The sequence below is a fragment of the Bos grunniens genome, chromosome 2 (assembly GCF_055505025.1).
Source record: "Bos grunniens cultivar Pamir isolate PY7600 chromosome 2, Bosgru_T2T1.0, whole genome shotgun sequence".
Lineage (NCBI taxonomy): Eukaryota > Metazoa > Chordata > Mammalia > Artiodactyla > Bovidae > Bos > Bos grunniens.
Genome location: NC_141166.1, coordinates 53,710,285 through 53,726,134, shown reverse-complemented (window position 1 = coordinate 53,726,134; position 15,850 = coordinate 53,710,285).

Genomic DNA, 15,850 nt, shown 5'->3' with positions numbered 1-15,850 from the left:
TTTATCCTGTTTGGGACTCTCTGGGTTTCTTGGACTTGGGTGATTATTTCCTTCCCCATTTTAGAGAAGGTTTAAACTATTATCTCCTCAAGTATTTTCTCATGGTCTTTCTTTTTGTCTTCTTCTTCTGGGACTCGTATGATTTGAATGTTGGGGCATTTAACACTGTCCTGGAGGTCTCTGAGATTGTCCTCATTTCTTTTAATTCGTTTTTCTTTTATCCTCTCTGATTCATTTATTTCTACCATTCTATCTTCTACTTCACTAATCCTATCTTCTGCCTCCATTATTCAACTATTTGTTGTATCCAGAGTGTTTTTGATCTCATTTATTGCATTAATCATTCTATATTGACTCTTTTTTATTTCTTCTAGGTCCTTGTTAAACCTTTCTTGCATCTTCTCAATCCTTGTCTCCAGGCTATTTATCTGTGATTCCATTTTGATTTCAAGATTTTGGATCATTTTCACTATCATTATTCAGAATTTTTTATCAGGTAGATTCCCTATCTCTTCCTCTTTTGTTTGATTTGGTGGGCATTTATCCTGTTCCTTTACCTGCTGGGTATTTCTCTGTCTCTTCATGTTGTTTATATTGCTGAGTTTGGGGTGGTCTTTCTGTATTCTGGCAGTTTGTGGAGTTCTCTTTATTGCGGAGTTTCCTCACTGTGCATGGGTTTGTACGGGTGGCTTGTCAAGGTTTCTTGGTTAGGGAAGCTTGTGTCGGTGTTCTGGTGGATGGAGCTGGATTTCTTCTCTCTGGAGTCCAATGACGTGTCCAGTAATGAGCTATGAGATGTCAGTGGTTTTGGAGTGACTTTGGGCAGCCTGTATATTGGAGCTCAGGGCTGTGTTCCTGTGTTGCTGGAGAATTTGAGGGGTATGTCTTGCTCTGGAACTTGTTGGCCCTTGGATGGTGCTTGGTTTCAGTGTAGGTATGGAGGCATTTGATGAGCTCTTGTCGATTAATGTTCCCTGGAGTCAGGAGTTCTCTGGTGTTCTCAGGATTTTGACTTAATCCTCCTGCTTCTGGTTTTCAGTCTTATTTTCACAGTAGTCTCAAGACTTCTCCTTCTATACAGCACCGTTGATAATACATCTCCTTTCGAAGACAATGGACTGCTTTTCGGGGTGCCTGATATCCTCTGCCAGCACTCAGAAGTTGTTTTGTGGAATTTACTCAGCGTTTAAATATTCTTTTGATGAATTTGTGGGGGAGAAAGTGGTCTTCCCATCCTATTCCTCCGCCATCTTAGGACCGCCCTCAAAAAGCAATGCACTTTTTAAAAGCCAGATTTATAAAGATACAAAATGGCAAAGTGAAAGCTTAGTTCACTAAATTCTAATACATTATATGTAGAATTGAGTTCAAATGTTTAAACAGGCTTACATTGCAAAGGGGAATTATTTATAAATCTTATTCTTTTTGCCATCAGGTGATATCATGTAATTATTTATATGATGGTATGTTAAAGGAAAGTAATTCTTCAGTATGATGTTTAGGCTTCATTACTACATTTGAGAGATTTTGTGAATAAATGTGGGTTATTTATTTGAAAATGGATATATCTTATATTTTATTCCTCACTGATACAGCTAAAAACAAGAGAAGAATGTGTTTTTACGTACTTCTATTTTCCTGTCTTGTATAGCTTGATTGGAAAATGAATTACTTTATACCTGAATGAAGATCAATGCTGTGCCTTCTCTCCATGGTTTCACTGTAATTGTGGAATATTAAAATAATCAGAAATAGAACATGTTCATTTACATGAGGTTGAAGTCAAGCTATTTTCAGTGATGGTTTATAAGTCTCTCTGAACACAACTGGATGCTGTACCTCAGTTCAGGGCTCCCTTTCTCAAAAGATGATGCATTTTCTGAATTCCAGCTTGACATCTAGCAAGAATATAGTGGTTGCATTTCCTGGTCACTAAAGGTCCTGTCAAGAATAATCTAGTTTGAAGTTCTTTTAGCCTTTTATAACACAAGAAAGTAGTGGAAACCTTAAAACAAATGAAAAAATACTAAAACATGAGAGCAGTAATATGACATACAGTATTCTCCCAAGCACAATGACATGTGATATCCAGTTCTGTATTCTTTGGAATATAATTTTAACAAAAACTGAAGGCAGTGTTAGGTCCACATGTCTCCATGTGTTCTGTGTGTGTGTGTGTGTGTGTGTGTGTGTGCATGTGTGTGACAAATGTTAGTTAGAAATGGTAATGAGCACTATTTTAATCCCGTTCTTCAGTTGTTGAAATATGAATGATTTTCTCAGTTTTGCTCCACTGCTTCAATTAAATGCTGCTTCCCTTTGCTGTGAAAAATCATTCTAAATTTTTATAAGTGCTTTGCAATTATAGAATTTTTTTATACTTTAGAGGCCAGAGCCAACTACAATTGACAAATAGCTTTATAAAGAAGACACTTTTTAAAAAGAGGATAAGTAATATGCCATGCCAATTCAGAACACATCTCAGATGTTATAATTCTCTGCAAATCTATCTCATAATGATAGATTGAATGAAGTTTGCTGGAGGTTGTTCACTTTTATGCTTATGAAGTGTTTAAACAATTGATTTCAAAGTTTTGAAATAAGTATAATGATTGATAGAATTGGAATTGCTTGACAAGGTAGAGACAGACATCCTGGAATGTGAAGTCAAGTGGGCCTTAGAAAGCATGACTACAAACAAAGCTAGTGGAGGTGACGGAATTCCAGTTGAGCTATTTCAAATCCTGGAAGATGATGTTGTGAAAGTGCTGCACTCAATATGCCAGCAAATTTGGAAAATGCAGCAGTGGTTGCAGGACTGGAATAGGTCAGTTTTCATTGCAATCCCAAAGAAAGGCAATGCCAAAGAACGCTCAAACTACTGCACAATTGCACTCATCTCACATGCTAGTAAAATAATGCTCAAAATTCTGCAGGCCAGGCTTCAGCAATACGTGAACCATGAACTTCCAGATGTTCAAGCTGGTTTTAGAAAAGGTAGAGGAACCAGAGATCAAATTTCCAACATCTGCCAGATCATGGAAAAAGGAAGAGAGTTCCAGAAAAACATCTATTTCTGCTTTCTTGACTATGCCTAAGCCTTTGACTGTGTAGATCACAATAAACTGTGGAAAATTCTGAAAGAGAAGGGAATACCAGACCACCTGACCTGCCTCTTGAGAAATCTGTATGCAGGTCAGGATGCAACAGTTAGAACTGCACATGGAACAGCAGACTGGTTCCAAATAGGAAAAGGAGTACACCAAAGCTGTACATTGTCACCCTGCTTATTTAACTTATATGCAGAGTACATTATGAGAAACACTGGGCTGGAAGAAGCACAAGCTGGAATTAAGATTGCCAGGAGAAATATCAATAACCTCGGATATGCAGATGACACCACTCTTATGGCAGAAAGTGACGAAGAACTAAAAAGCCTCTTGATGAAGGTGAAAGAGGAGAGTGAAAAAGTTGCCTTAAAGCTCAACATTCAGAAAACGAAGATCATGGCATCTGGTCCCATTACTTCATGGGAAATACATGGGGAAACAGTGGAAACAGTATCAGTCTTTATTTGGGGGGGCTCCAAAATCACTGCAGATGGTGATTGCAGCCATGAAATTAAAAGACACTTACTCCTTGGAAGAAAAGTTATTACCCACCTAGATAGCATATTAAAAAGCAGAAACATTACTTTGCCAACAAAGATCCGTCTAGTCAAGGCTATGGTTTTTCCAGTGGTCACGTACAGATGTGAGAGTTGGACTGTGAAGAAAGCTGAGTGCCGAAGAATTGATGATTTTGAACTATGGTGTTGGATAAGACTCTTGAGAGTCCCTTGGACTGCAAGGAGATCCAACCAGTCTATCCTAAAAGAGATCAGTCCTGGGTGTCCTTTGCAAGGAATATTGCTAAAGCTGAAACTCCAGTACTTTGGCCACCTCATGTGAAGAGTTGACTTATTGGAAAAGACTCTGATGCTGGGAGCGATTGGGGGCAGGAGGAGAAGGGGATGACAGAGGATGGGATGACTGGGTGGCATCACCGACTCAATGGACTCTGGGAGTTGGTGATGGACAGGGAGGTCTGGCTGGCTGCAGTTCATTGGGTCACAAAGAGTTGGACACGACTGAGTGACTGAACTGAACTGGACTGACAAGGTAGAAAGAATTTTATGTTATTTCTCATCTTCCCAAAATTTGTCCAGTGCTTTTCTTGAGAAAAGCAATTTTAATTAATGTAAAAAGGCAGAGAGTAAAGGAGAGAATGAAAGAAGAAAGAAGGGAAATAAAGAAGACCTCAACTTATAATTCTCAGTTTGGTGTAGGCAGAGTCATGACCAAGTCTTTACAAATCTCAATGAAGACTTTTCAATTTAGAATATAGATAGATCATAAAGTAATAGGTTTATGTCTTATCTGCCCTTCATGTATCAGCCTAATTTGCAGTCTTTCTCTAATTATCAACCTCAGTCTCTATATTTGATTACCAAAGACAAATAAAATAATACATATATATCATTTAAATTGATCTTTTCTTTCATATATAATTCACTGTTGACAGTATATTCACACCTGAAAAGATGTCAGAAAAACAATATTTAACAGTTGTGAAATATAAGTGAAATATTCATATAAACTATCATATAAGACACGTAGAAGTCATTCAATAAATGGTCTCTATCTGTTTTATTTATCTGGTGTTCTTTGAGTTGAGAAAAATCACCAGGTTCATAGTGAAGTAAAGACAGTTTTTACTATATATAAGGAAATGAAGTCTACAAAGTCCCTCTGAAATATGTTCAATATTTTTTCATTAAATGATCAGCTAGGCATGGCCATAAGAGGGTCCACACGAGAAAGACAGGGAAACAGTGTTTATAATACTCACATGATCCCCTGAGAACACCAAAAAGTGGGCTTCAGAAGCTGTGGGCAAGTGTCTTATCAGAGGTCAGGATAGAGAACACAAGCAAAAGATGTGAGAAGAGTTCATTGGTGCATTTGAATACTAGGTCATAGCCAGATGAGGGCAAGAACAACTTGTGGTAGGGGTCAGCCTTATCACACTGTTACACCTGTCACCTGGGCAGAATGCTCACAACTTGTTTGTGGGGATGTTGAGGTAGCAGGAAAATAAGAAATTTTAAGATTTATAATATAAGGCTGTGTGTGTACTCAGTCACTTCAGTCATGTTTGACTCTTTGTAACCTTCTGGACTGTAGCCTGACAAGTTCCTCTGTCCATGGGGTTCTCCAGGCAAGGATACTGAACTGGGTTGCCCTGACCTTGGGGAGGTTGGGGATCTTCCCAACCCTGGGGTTGAAGCTGTGTCTCCTGTGTCTCCTGCATTGCAGGTGGATTCTTTACCCACTGGACCACCTAGGAAGCCTGTAATATAAGGTTATATACTACTATTAGCAATATACCACAGTGGGCAAAGGCAAGCCACCATGCAAGTATTCTTTTGTTACACCACAAGCAAATGCTGAAACTGGGATTTGAACTCAAGGTATTTGATTTTAGACCCCTTAGATTTGATTGCTTCCTGGCATTTCCTTGAAGCTAAATATTATATTTTGTCAGAAGATATTCCTTATAAGCTTATATAATGACAAAAATTAATTCAGAGGGGCCCAGAATGTGAATATATTGTTTAACACAATTGGAGAATTGCCATGGCGCTTCTGGGAAAAGACAATGAGAGAGAGGAGAGAAAGAACCTGGGCAGAGGAGTGAGCAAGTCCTTACTATTTCTTGATCCTTTTAGCACCCCCAGATCATCTAGCAAGTATTTGGCAATCATAAGTGATGAAAGAGAACTCCTGGAGAAATCACTGAAGATTAAAGATCCCTTAGCAACTAGATTTCTGTTAATTAAACATTCGTCTGCACCCTCCCCATTGTCTTTTCAAGGGTAGGAGCTAGGTCATGGTAAGTACACAGTAGGGATTTTGAACAAGGAATTAGAAGCTCTGGGATCCTCCCCCAGCTCTGTCACTCACTTGAGTGAGTTAAATGATCTAATTTTTGTCTCAGACTTCTAACCCTTCTGGGCCTAAGAGTTTATAATATCACAAGTAGAGTTGTTCTTTAAAGTTTTCTATAAAATACATAAATATATTGTTATGCTTTTTCAAAGAGAATTTCTTCATCACATGATTAATTGGTCATGGATTAAATCATAAATATAAAATAATATTCTATTAATGTAAATATGTCATATATTATGAATAACAAATATTTTGGAAACTTTTTTCCTTGTTTCTCAACTATTTTAGAGTTATTACTAAACATAATTTGGATTATTGTTTAGTTTAAGAGTCCTACGATTAGGACACTTTTGTTTAAATGAGCATGTGTCACTACATAGTGGGTAGAAATAGCCTAAATCTTACTAACTCTAGTGATTGCTCTCATAACCATTTCAATGGAAAAATGTATGTTGCTGCCAAATATTATCCAATAAATTAAGTCTCTTTGGTTTCATAAGAAGATAAACTAATCCTGGAATATAACATATTCCAAAAATCTGGTGGTTCATGAGGTGAGAAATTATGGGCTTGGGTTTTTATAAAATTTGAAAAGTCAAGAGGGTAAGCAGATGGCTAGCTGTAGAATATATTACACATTAAGCAATTGTTTTTATGTGCCAGGCAAAGTTCTGGAAGCTTATGAGATTGTAAAATCCAATGACCCTGCATTAGACTGAGGGTTCAGACTATGATACACATGCAATTTTAGAGACCACATTTATCACTGGTTTATTAGCTGTCAGAAACTCACACGATTCAACACGATTAATACCCTGCACTGTAGTTTTTACTACTGCTCTTTTTTTAACCTTCCCCCCCACCCATCTTGCTATTTTATGCTTCTTTTACAATATTACCAACTTCAGGATAATCAAGTGACAGTTCAGCAATGCTGAATGATTTTCCACTAACTTTTCAGTACTCATAAGTAATAAAATTTTATAAGGGATATAAAGAACTTAGATACTCAAGCCCACATACTGTCTTCAATGTACATGAATAATTTCATTGTCATCAGTTGGAGTTCTGAATAAAAAGAACGGCAGTAATTTTTTTCACAACTATGGAAAATGTCTAAAATAAATTATCTTCCTTAAAAAATTTTAATCCTAAGAAGGTGATTTGTAATAGGATGGTTGCTAAACCTTTCTCAAATCAAAATAAAAAAAAAAAAAAAAGCCAAAGGCAAATGACCATTTCAGAGACTTTGAGTTCAGTTCAGTTCAGTTGCTCAGTTGTGTCTGACTCTTTGCGACCCCATGAATCGCAGCATGCCAGGCCTCCCTGTCCATCACCAACTCCCAGAGTTCACTCAGACTCACGTCCATTGAGTCAGTGATGCCATCCAGCCATCTCGTCCTCTGTCGTCCCCTTCTCCTCCTGCTCCCAATCCCTCCCAGCATCAGAGTCTTTTCCAGTGAGTCAACTGTTCCCATCAGGTGGCCAAAGTACTGGAGTTTCAGCTTTAGCATCATTCCTTCCAAAGAAATCCCAGAGCTGCTCTCCTTCAGAATGGACTGGTTGGATCTCCTTGCAGTCCAAGGGACTCTCAAGAGTGTTCTCCAACACCACAGTTCAAAAGCATCAATTCTTCGGCGCTCAGGCTTCTTCACAGTCCAACTCTCACATCCATACATGACCACAGGAAAAACCATAGCCTTGACTAGACGGACTTTTGTTGGCAAAGTAATGTCTCTGCTTTTCAATATGCTATCTAGGTTGGTCATAACTTTCCTTCCCAGGAGTAAGCGTCTTTTAATTCCATGGCTGCAGCTACCATCTCAGAGACTTTAGGAAATGCTTTTCTGGAGGTTGTTTTTAGTATGATACTAATAAAACTCTACAAGTATGCTATGAAACAGCCTGCCATTGTGCTCCATTTCAAGAGTTTCTCATAGATGATGTCTAATAACTTAATATTTACTCAAAGCCAGCTTTAAAAAATGTACTCTCCCTTCTGAATTTCAGTAAATATAGTATTTCTAATTTTTAAGAATGCTATATGAGAAATCACAATGTCATTAAATGTACTATTTAAAATTCAAACGCTTAGCATTCTAAACTTGTGACTGGACTAAATCATAGTTTATTACTATGTTCATTCTAAGTTACTAATTTTAAGTGCATTTAATTTTGTTTAATGGAAGCTCCATATTTAGGGCAAACTTGACTAAGCAGTCTTTAATAAAATATAAAAGACTTTTTAAAATAATCAAATGATAACATTTCTGCTCCACACTTTTTTGTAGAAAATAACAACATAAGTGTCAAGATATCACACCTGAAAGAATGCTTTTTAAGATAAAACTTAATTCACTGTCCTCATTTCAGGGTTTATTTAGTGTAGAGGATACTGTTGGTAAAGATTTTCACTCTCTTTCAATTCCCTAGGACACTCACTAAATATAGCTGATATTTAATCTAGTAACTATGTCTATCTTCACACCAAATTAAAATAATTTTAGGAGTTATTTATTTCAAATTGTGGGAGAAATTACTATCATTCAATTACAGGCTATCTTGACCCATAGACTCTTATTTAAGAAAAGGTTTAAATACATGCTGAACTATTTATCAACGCAGGGACTCCCATCATGTGGGCTTTAAAAAAAATTAATACTAAAAAACAACCTACTGCGGGGATGTAAAGGGTCTGGATGATAAAAGGCAAAAGTATTATATGATCCTGAGAACACTGGGGTATGCTCTTGACAGAAAATGAATCTGTGCAAGATAGTGTACTTCTCTGGGACTAAGTTCAATTTTCTATTTAAAAAAGAAAAAAAAAATTGGACTATAGATCATCTTTAAAGTGGTGCCACAAAAGTATGGTTCTAGTAGGAGTAACCTAAATTTGCTTGGAGACAAACTTAACTGAAGTTTATTTTTTTTATTTATTTATTTTTTATTGAAGGATAATTGCTTTAGAAAATTTTGCTATTTTCTGTCAAACCTCAACCTGAATCAGCATATTTATTTTTAATGTGTATCATCCATATCATCATATCTTCCATGTAGCACTGCTATGGAAATTAAATGAGATAAATTTATCAAGACAAAACTAATACAATTTGTAAAGTTTAAAAATAAAACAAAATTAAAAAAAAAAGAATCTAGTTTAGCATAGGACATGTATGAGATGTTATTTAAAAATATGTATTCCTTCAATGGCTCAGTTGGTAAAGAATCCACCTGCAATGCAGGAGACCCTGGTTCAATCCCTGGGTCAGGAGGATCCCCTGGAGAAGGGATAGGCTACCCACTCCAGTATTCTTGGGCTTCCCTGTGGTTCAGCTGGTAGAGAATCCATTTGTCTTCTCTGGCCCTTTCTTTTCATTCTAAGTTCAAACGATTTACATCAAGATATTTTATACCCAGGTCTCCAAAAGTTCTTGAACTCAGATAATTATTGTAGCACAGGAATTCAATTGAGGAGTACGTTCGGCTTCAGATCATATCAATATGGAAAAAAACCCCAAGGTGTAAGGTATCATTGAAAACTTAAGAGAATTCATTCGACTTAAAAGTAAACTGTAGGAAATATTGCCCAGAGATAGGCACAACTCAAATATAAGGAACAATGTTTTCACATTAAACAATATTATGAATTCAGTGAAATTTTATTTTATTTTATTTTTTTGATTTGCTGTTCAGTCACTAAGTCAAGTCTGACTCTGCCACCTCATGGACTGAAGCACGCCAGGCTGCCAGGCTCCTCTGTCCTTCATTATCTCCTGGAATTTGTTCAAATTCGTGTCCATTGAGTCGGTGATGCTATGTAACCATCTCATCCTCTGGTGCCCCTTCTTTTTTAACCTTCAGTCTTTCCCAACATCAAGGTCTTTTCCAAAGAGTTTGGTCTTCTCATCAGGTGGACAATGTATTTGAGCTTCAGCATCAGCCCTTCCAATGAATATTCAGGGTTGATTTCTTTTAAGGTTGACTGGTTTGATCTCCTTGCTGTCTAAAGGACTCTCAAGAGTCTTTTCCAGCACCACAATTGGAAAGCATTGATTCTTTGGCACTCAGCCTTCTCTATGGCCCAACTCCCATATCCATACATGACTAACAGAAAAACCATAGTTTTGACTATGCAGACCTTTGTCAGCAAGGTGATGTCTTTGCTTTTTAATAGGCTGTCTAGGTTTGTCATAGCTTTTCTTCCCAGGAGCAGGCTTCTTTTATTTATTTATATTTTTTTGATAATCTGTAGAAATATATGCCTCTTGTGTTATTATTGTGTGCTAAGTTGCTTCAGTCATGCCCAACTCTTTGCGACCACATGGACTGTAGTCTGCCAGGATTCTTTGTCCAGGGACTCTCCAGTCAAGAATACTGGAGTGGATTGCCATGGCCTCTTCCAGAGGATCTTCCTGACCCAGGGATGGAACCCACTTCTCTTGTTTCCAGCCTTGGCAGGTGGGTTCTTAACAAAAGCGCCATCTGGTTATTAGTATTATCTTTATAAATTTAGCCACTGTTTGACAAAATCATGTAAGATAGACAAAATTCAAACTGATTAATTTTTAAATGTCTGTAAGAGTTGTATCTAATGAACGGAAAGGAATGCAACAGTATATAAAGTTCAATGTCTTTATCATTGGACAGAATATATTCTTATATTTATTAAGATACCATCTAGGTCAAATGCTGTTTGAATATAAAGAAAAAAAGAAAAAGTATGTATATATCTTAGAATTTCAAATTCCAAAGAATTTCAAATTTCAAAGATTATTTCAAATTTAATAATCAAATTTGGTAGAAGCTTCTGGTTCTACAGGTAGAAAATAATCAAGTAATGTGTATATTCTGAATATCAGGAGTTAAGTTAGATCAGTCTCTCCTCTGTGTTATGGAATAATTAACAAGAAATTCTACATATAGGATTTCATGTGACCCAATGATGTCACCTACACAATTCTGATAAGCATCCCAGTCAATATCCCTGGTTTGTCATAATTTCAGGTATACTGAAAAAGTCACTCCCAAAATTACTTGGGTAGATACAATAGCTTTCTGGATTGATAGTGAAATAAGTTGCTCTTAATGTCTGCAGGTTCAAGTTTCACACAAGGCCAGACTATCTAGTCTTCAGAAACCTTAGATAATAAAGATGGTAAACTAAATATTTTCACACTGAGGAAAATTTAGAGTTCAGTGTAGGGTCTGCTGCTGCTGCTAAGTCGCTTCAGTCCTGTCTGACTCTGTGCGACCCCATAGATGGCAGCCCACCAGGCTCCCCCGTCCCTGGGATTCTCCAGGCAAGAACACTGGAGTGGGTTGCCGTTTCCTTCTCCAATGCATGAAAGTGAAAAGTGAAAGTGAAGTCACTCAGTCGTGTCTGACTCCTAGCGACCCCATGGACTGCAGCCCACCAGGCCCCTCCGTCCATGGGATTTTCCAGGCAAGAGTACTGGAGTTGGGTGCCATCGCCTTTGTTTAAAAATTGGTAACATAACATTAATATTTTGTTTGAGAAGAAATTATTGGCATTTTTTGTGTGTACTATAAATTTTGTCTATTGGAGCAATAACCTTAGAGCTTCAATTTGAAGAGAGTAATTAAGAAATCTGTAATTTTAATTCCAAGCTGAAATATTACAAAATTTGTACAGTATTAGAACATTTAAGAGAATTTTAATTCCTTCATACTGTATTTACATATTTAAGTTATTAAACATTAAAGTCTATTTATCATTCAGAAAACTTTTGTTTGATAAGTGAGATAACTGAAATACTTATGAAGGGAATCAAATATATTCCAATTTAAAATTCAGTTAAAATATTTGAAAATATTTAATTAAGTTTGTAAACGGAATCAGACATTGCTCAAAGCTTACAAAAATTGCTAATACTCTGTAAATGTACAAACAAAATAATAAAATTTGTTTGCTTAACTTAAAGGCTTAAAATGTTTTTGCTATAATTTTAATAGTTTACATCTTAACACTAAAAAAAAAATCTCTGAATAATCATTTTGTATGTATGGTAAGAGTATGAAATGCATTCTCTTGAATTTTTAAGCACAATACAATACTGTTAAAGGAAGTACAATGTTGTATAACAGATTTCTAGAATTTATTCACCTTGCTTAACTGAAACTTTATACCCAAAGGATTATTAGCTTCCCTATTTTTCTCTGCCTAGCCCCAGGCAACCACCATTCTACTCTTTGATTTTGTGAGTTTCACTATCTGAGATACCTTATACAAGGGAAATGATGCAGTATTTGTCTTTCTGTAACTGGCTTTTTTCAATTGGAATAATGTCTTCAAGATTCATCCAGGTAGCACATATTGCAGAATTTGTTATCTTTTAGGGTGAGTAGTATTCCATGATATGTATATAGCACATTGCCTTTATCCATTTATTTATTGATGAACATTTTTGTTGTTTCAACATTTTGGCTTTCATGAATAGTGTTTCAATTAACATAGCAGTGCTAATATCTCTTTGTGATCACTATTTCAATTATTTTGAACTACCCAGAAGTGAGATTATAGGATTATAGTATAGATCTATTTTTAATTTTGGGGGTAATCTGTGTACTGCTTTCCATAGAGGCTACACCATTTTGAATTCCCATTAATAGCATGCAGAGATTTCAATTTCTCTACATCCTCACCAACACCTGTCAGTTGCTTTTTTTTTTTTTTTTTAATAATAGCCAATTGACAGGTGTGAGGTGGTATCTGATCATACTTTTGATGAATAGTTTTTCAAACATACAAAAATCACCACCATTGAGGGAGTTCCCTGGTGGTCCAGTGGTTAAAACTTGGCACTTTCCCTGCCTTGGCCTGGGATCAAAGGGAACTAAGACTCTGAAATCTGTGCTGTGTGGCTGAAAAATAAAAAAACAAAAAACACTCTTGAGAAATCCATAGTTCTTACTGAACTGCAGAGTCCAGTTTTACTACTTTTGTCTTAAAATTTCTAGGATATTAAGAATATAAGTTAATTTTACTCAGCCTTAGAATTTAACCTGGAAAAGGGGGATAAAAGCAACTATTTAATACAATTGCTTTAAGGATTGACACAAACAATATTTATGGAGTGCTGATTAAGTGCTTGGCACCTTTGTGCACAACAACTACTGTTACTATCAAACTCCTTCAGTTCAGTTCAGTCGCTCAGTCGTGTCCGACTCTTTGCGACCCCATGAATCACAGCACGCCAGGCCTCCCTGTCCATCACCAACTCCCGGAGTTCACTCAGACTCACATCCATTGAGTCGGTGATGCCATCCAACCATCTCATCCTCTGTCGTCCCCTTCTCCTCCTGCCCCCAATCCCTCCTAGCATCAGAGTCTTTTCCAATGAGTCAACTCTTTTCATGAGGTGGCCAAAATACTGGAGTTTCAGCTTTAGCATCAGTCCTTCCATAGAAATCCCAGGGCTGATCTCCTTCAGAATGGACTGGTTGGATCTCCTTGTAGTCCAAGGGACTCTCAAGAGTCTTCTCCAACACCACAGTTCAAAAGCATCAATTCTTTGGCGCTCAGCTTCCTTCACAGTCCAACTCTCACATCCATACATGACCACAGGAAAAACCATAGCCTTGACTAGATGGTCCTTTGTTGGCAAAGTAATGTCTCTGCTTTTCAATATGCTATCTAGGTTGGTCATAACTTTCATTTCAAGGAGTAAGCATCTTTTAATTTCATGGGAACTTCTAACACAACATTATTTTTCTCTTAGTAATTAAAAATGCTTTTTTGAAATACAAATCTGGCCATCTCAATGCCGAAATGTGAAACAGCACTTAATATGATATCTTTTATTGAATACCTCCATTGTAACTAGTCTGTGGAAATGTGTGGAATATTTAGTAAATTAGGCATTCCAAGGCTCTCTAGATATACACATTAGAAGCAGTTTGTCATATTCATATCAAGACTGTGCTTTGCTAAGGAAGTTTTAAAACATATATATTTTTGGCTATATATTTTTAGTTCAAGTAATTGCAGCTGTTATTCAAACTTTTGCAACTCCTAGGACCATAGCCCACCGGACTCCTCTGTTCATGGGATTTCCCAGGCAGAATACTGGAGGGGTTTGCCACTTCCTTCTCCAGGAGATCTCCCCAACTCAGGGATGTAATCTGTATAGGCAGGCAAAGTCTTTACCGCTGGGCCACCAGGGAAGCCCAATTCTTGCTCTTGTTGTTGTTCAATTGTTTAGTTGTGTCTGGCTCTTTGTGACACCATGAACTGCAACAAGCCAGAATTCCCTGGCCTTCACCATCTTCCTGAGTTTGCTTAAATTCATGCCCACTGAGTTGGGGATGCCAGCCAGCTATCTCGTCCTCTGTCATCCCTTCTTCTGCCCTCAATCTTTCACAATATCAGGGGCTTTTCCAATGAGTCAGCTCTTTGCAACAAGTGACCAAGTATTGGCTTGTCAGCCTCAGCATCAGTCCTAAACAAATATATGCTAGGGTCTGGCACAGATTTTCTTGTTAGCTTTTTAAATCCACTAGGTGACTCATCTAAGAGTACAAGATTACCTTTGGCTTAAACAAAACATACAAATCTTCTCCAACAATAGAAATTGCAATAGTAAAATGTATGTTGTATAAAAAATAAAGAGTGCCATATCTCTACATATCCAGGATAAATCCATGCCTTTAGATCCGTGTCACCAGGAGCTTCCCTGGTAGCTCAGATAGTAAAGAACCTGCCTGCAATGCAGGGGACCAGGGTTTGATCCCTGAGTCAGGAAATCCCCTGGAGAAGGGAATGGCTACCCACTCCAGTATTCTTGCCTGGAGAATTCCATGGACAGAAGCTACAGTTCAATAGGTCACAAAGACTTGGAAACAACTGAACACCAATGATTTCACTATCACTTTCACGAATGTAGCCATCTTTCCTAGCTAAAGAGGTAAAACTTTTAACTACTTCAGAAATATAAAATTGAGAAATCAATGGTTAGAGAATGTTAAGATTTATTAGGTACATGTATTTTTAAGCTTAGGGATTTCCTGCCATACATCAAAAACCAGTAAGTTGATAATACACATTGTGGAATTAAATGCTATTTAAAATTGAGCATGAATGAAATTTAAAGTTTTTTCTGCATTAAAGAAAGAAAATAATCTCAATATAACATTTTATAGAATAATTCCATTGAAAGAGAAATTAAAATTCATTAAATCATTGTGATATGTGTGAATATCTAGGTAATGAATATACCAACAAATAAGACATTATAATATCTATTTCACATTATGTTATCTATTTCATTGCAATTAAATAATTTTGGGAAAAGAAAGAGTCCATGTAATCAATCTGGGCTTGGTCCATTGTGGTGAAATTATTTCGGTTCAGTTCAGTTCAGTCACTCAGTCATGTCCAACTCTTTGTGACCCCATGAACCTCAGCACTCATGCCTCGATGTCCATCACCAAATCCCAGAGTCCACCCAAACTCATGTCCATTGAGTCGGTGATGCCATCCAACCATCTCATCCTCTGTCATCCCATTCTCTTCCTGCCCTCAATCTTTCTCAGCATCAGGGTCTTTTCAAATGAGTCAGCTCTTCGCATCAGGTGGCCAAAGTATTGGAGTTTCAATTTCAACATCAGTCCTTCCAATCAACAACCAGGACTGATCTCCATTAGGATGGAATGGTTGGATCTCCTCGAAGTCCAAGGGACTCTCAAGAGTCTTCTCCAACACCACACTTCAAAAGCATCAGTTCTTCTGGGCTCAACTTTCTTTATAGTCCAACTCCCACATCCAAACATGACCACTGGTAAAGCCTTGACTAGATGGACCTTTGTTGGCAAAGTAATATCTCTGCTTTTTAATA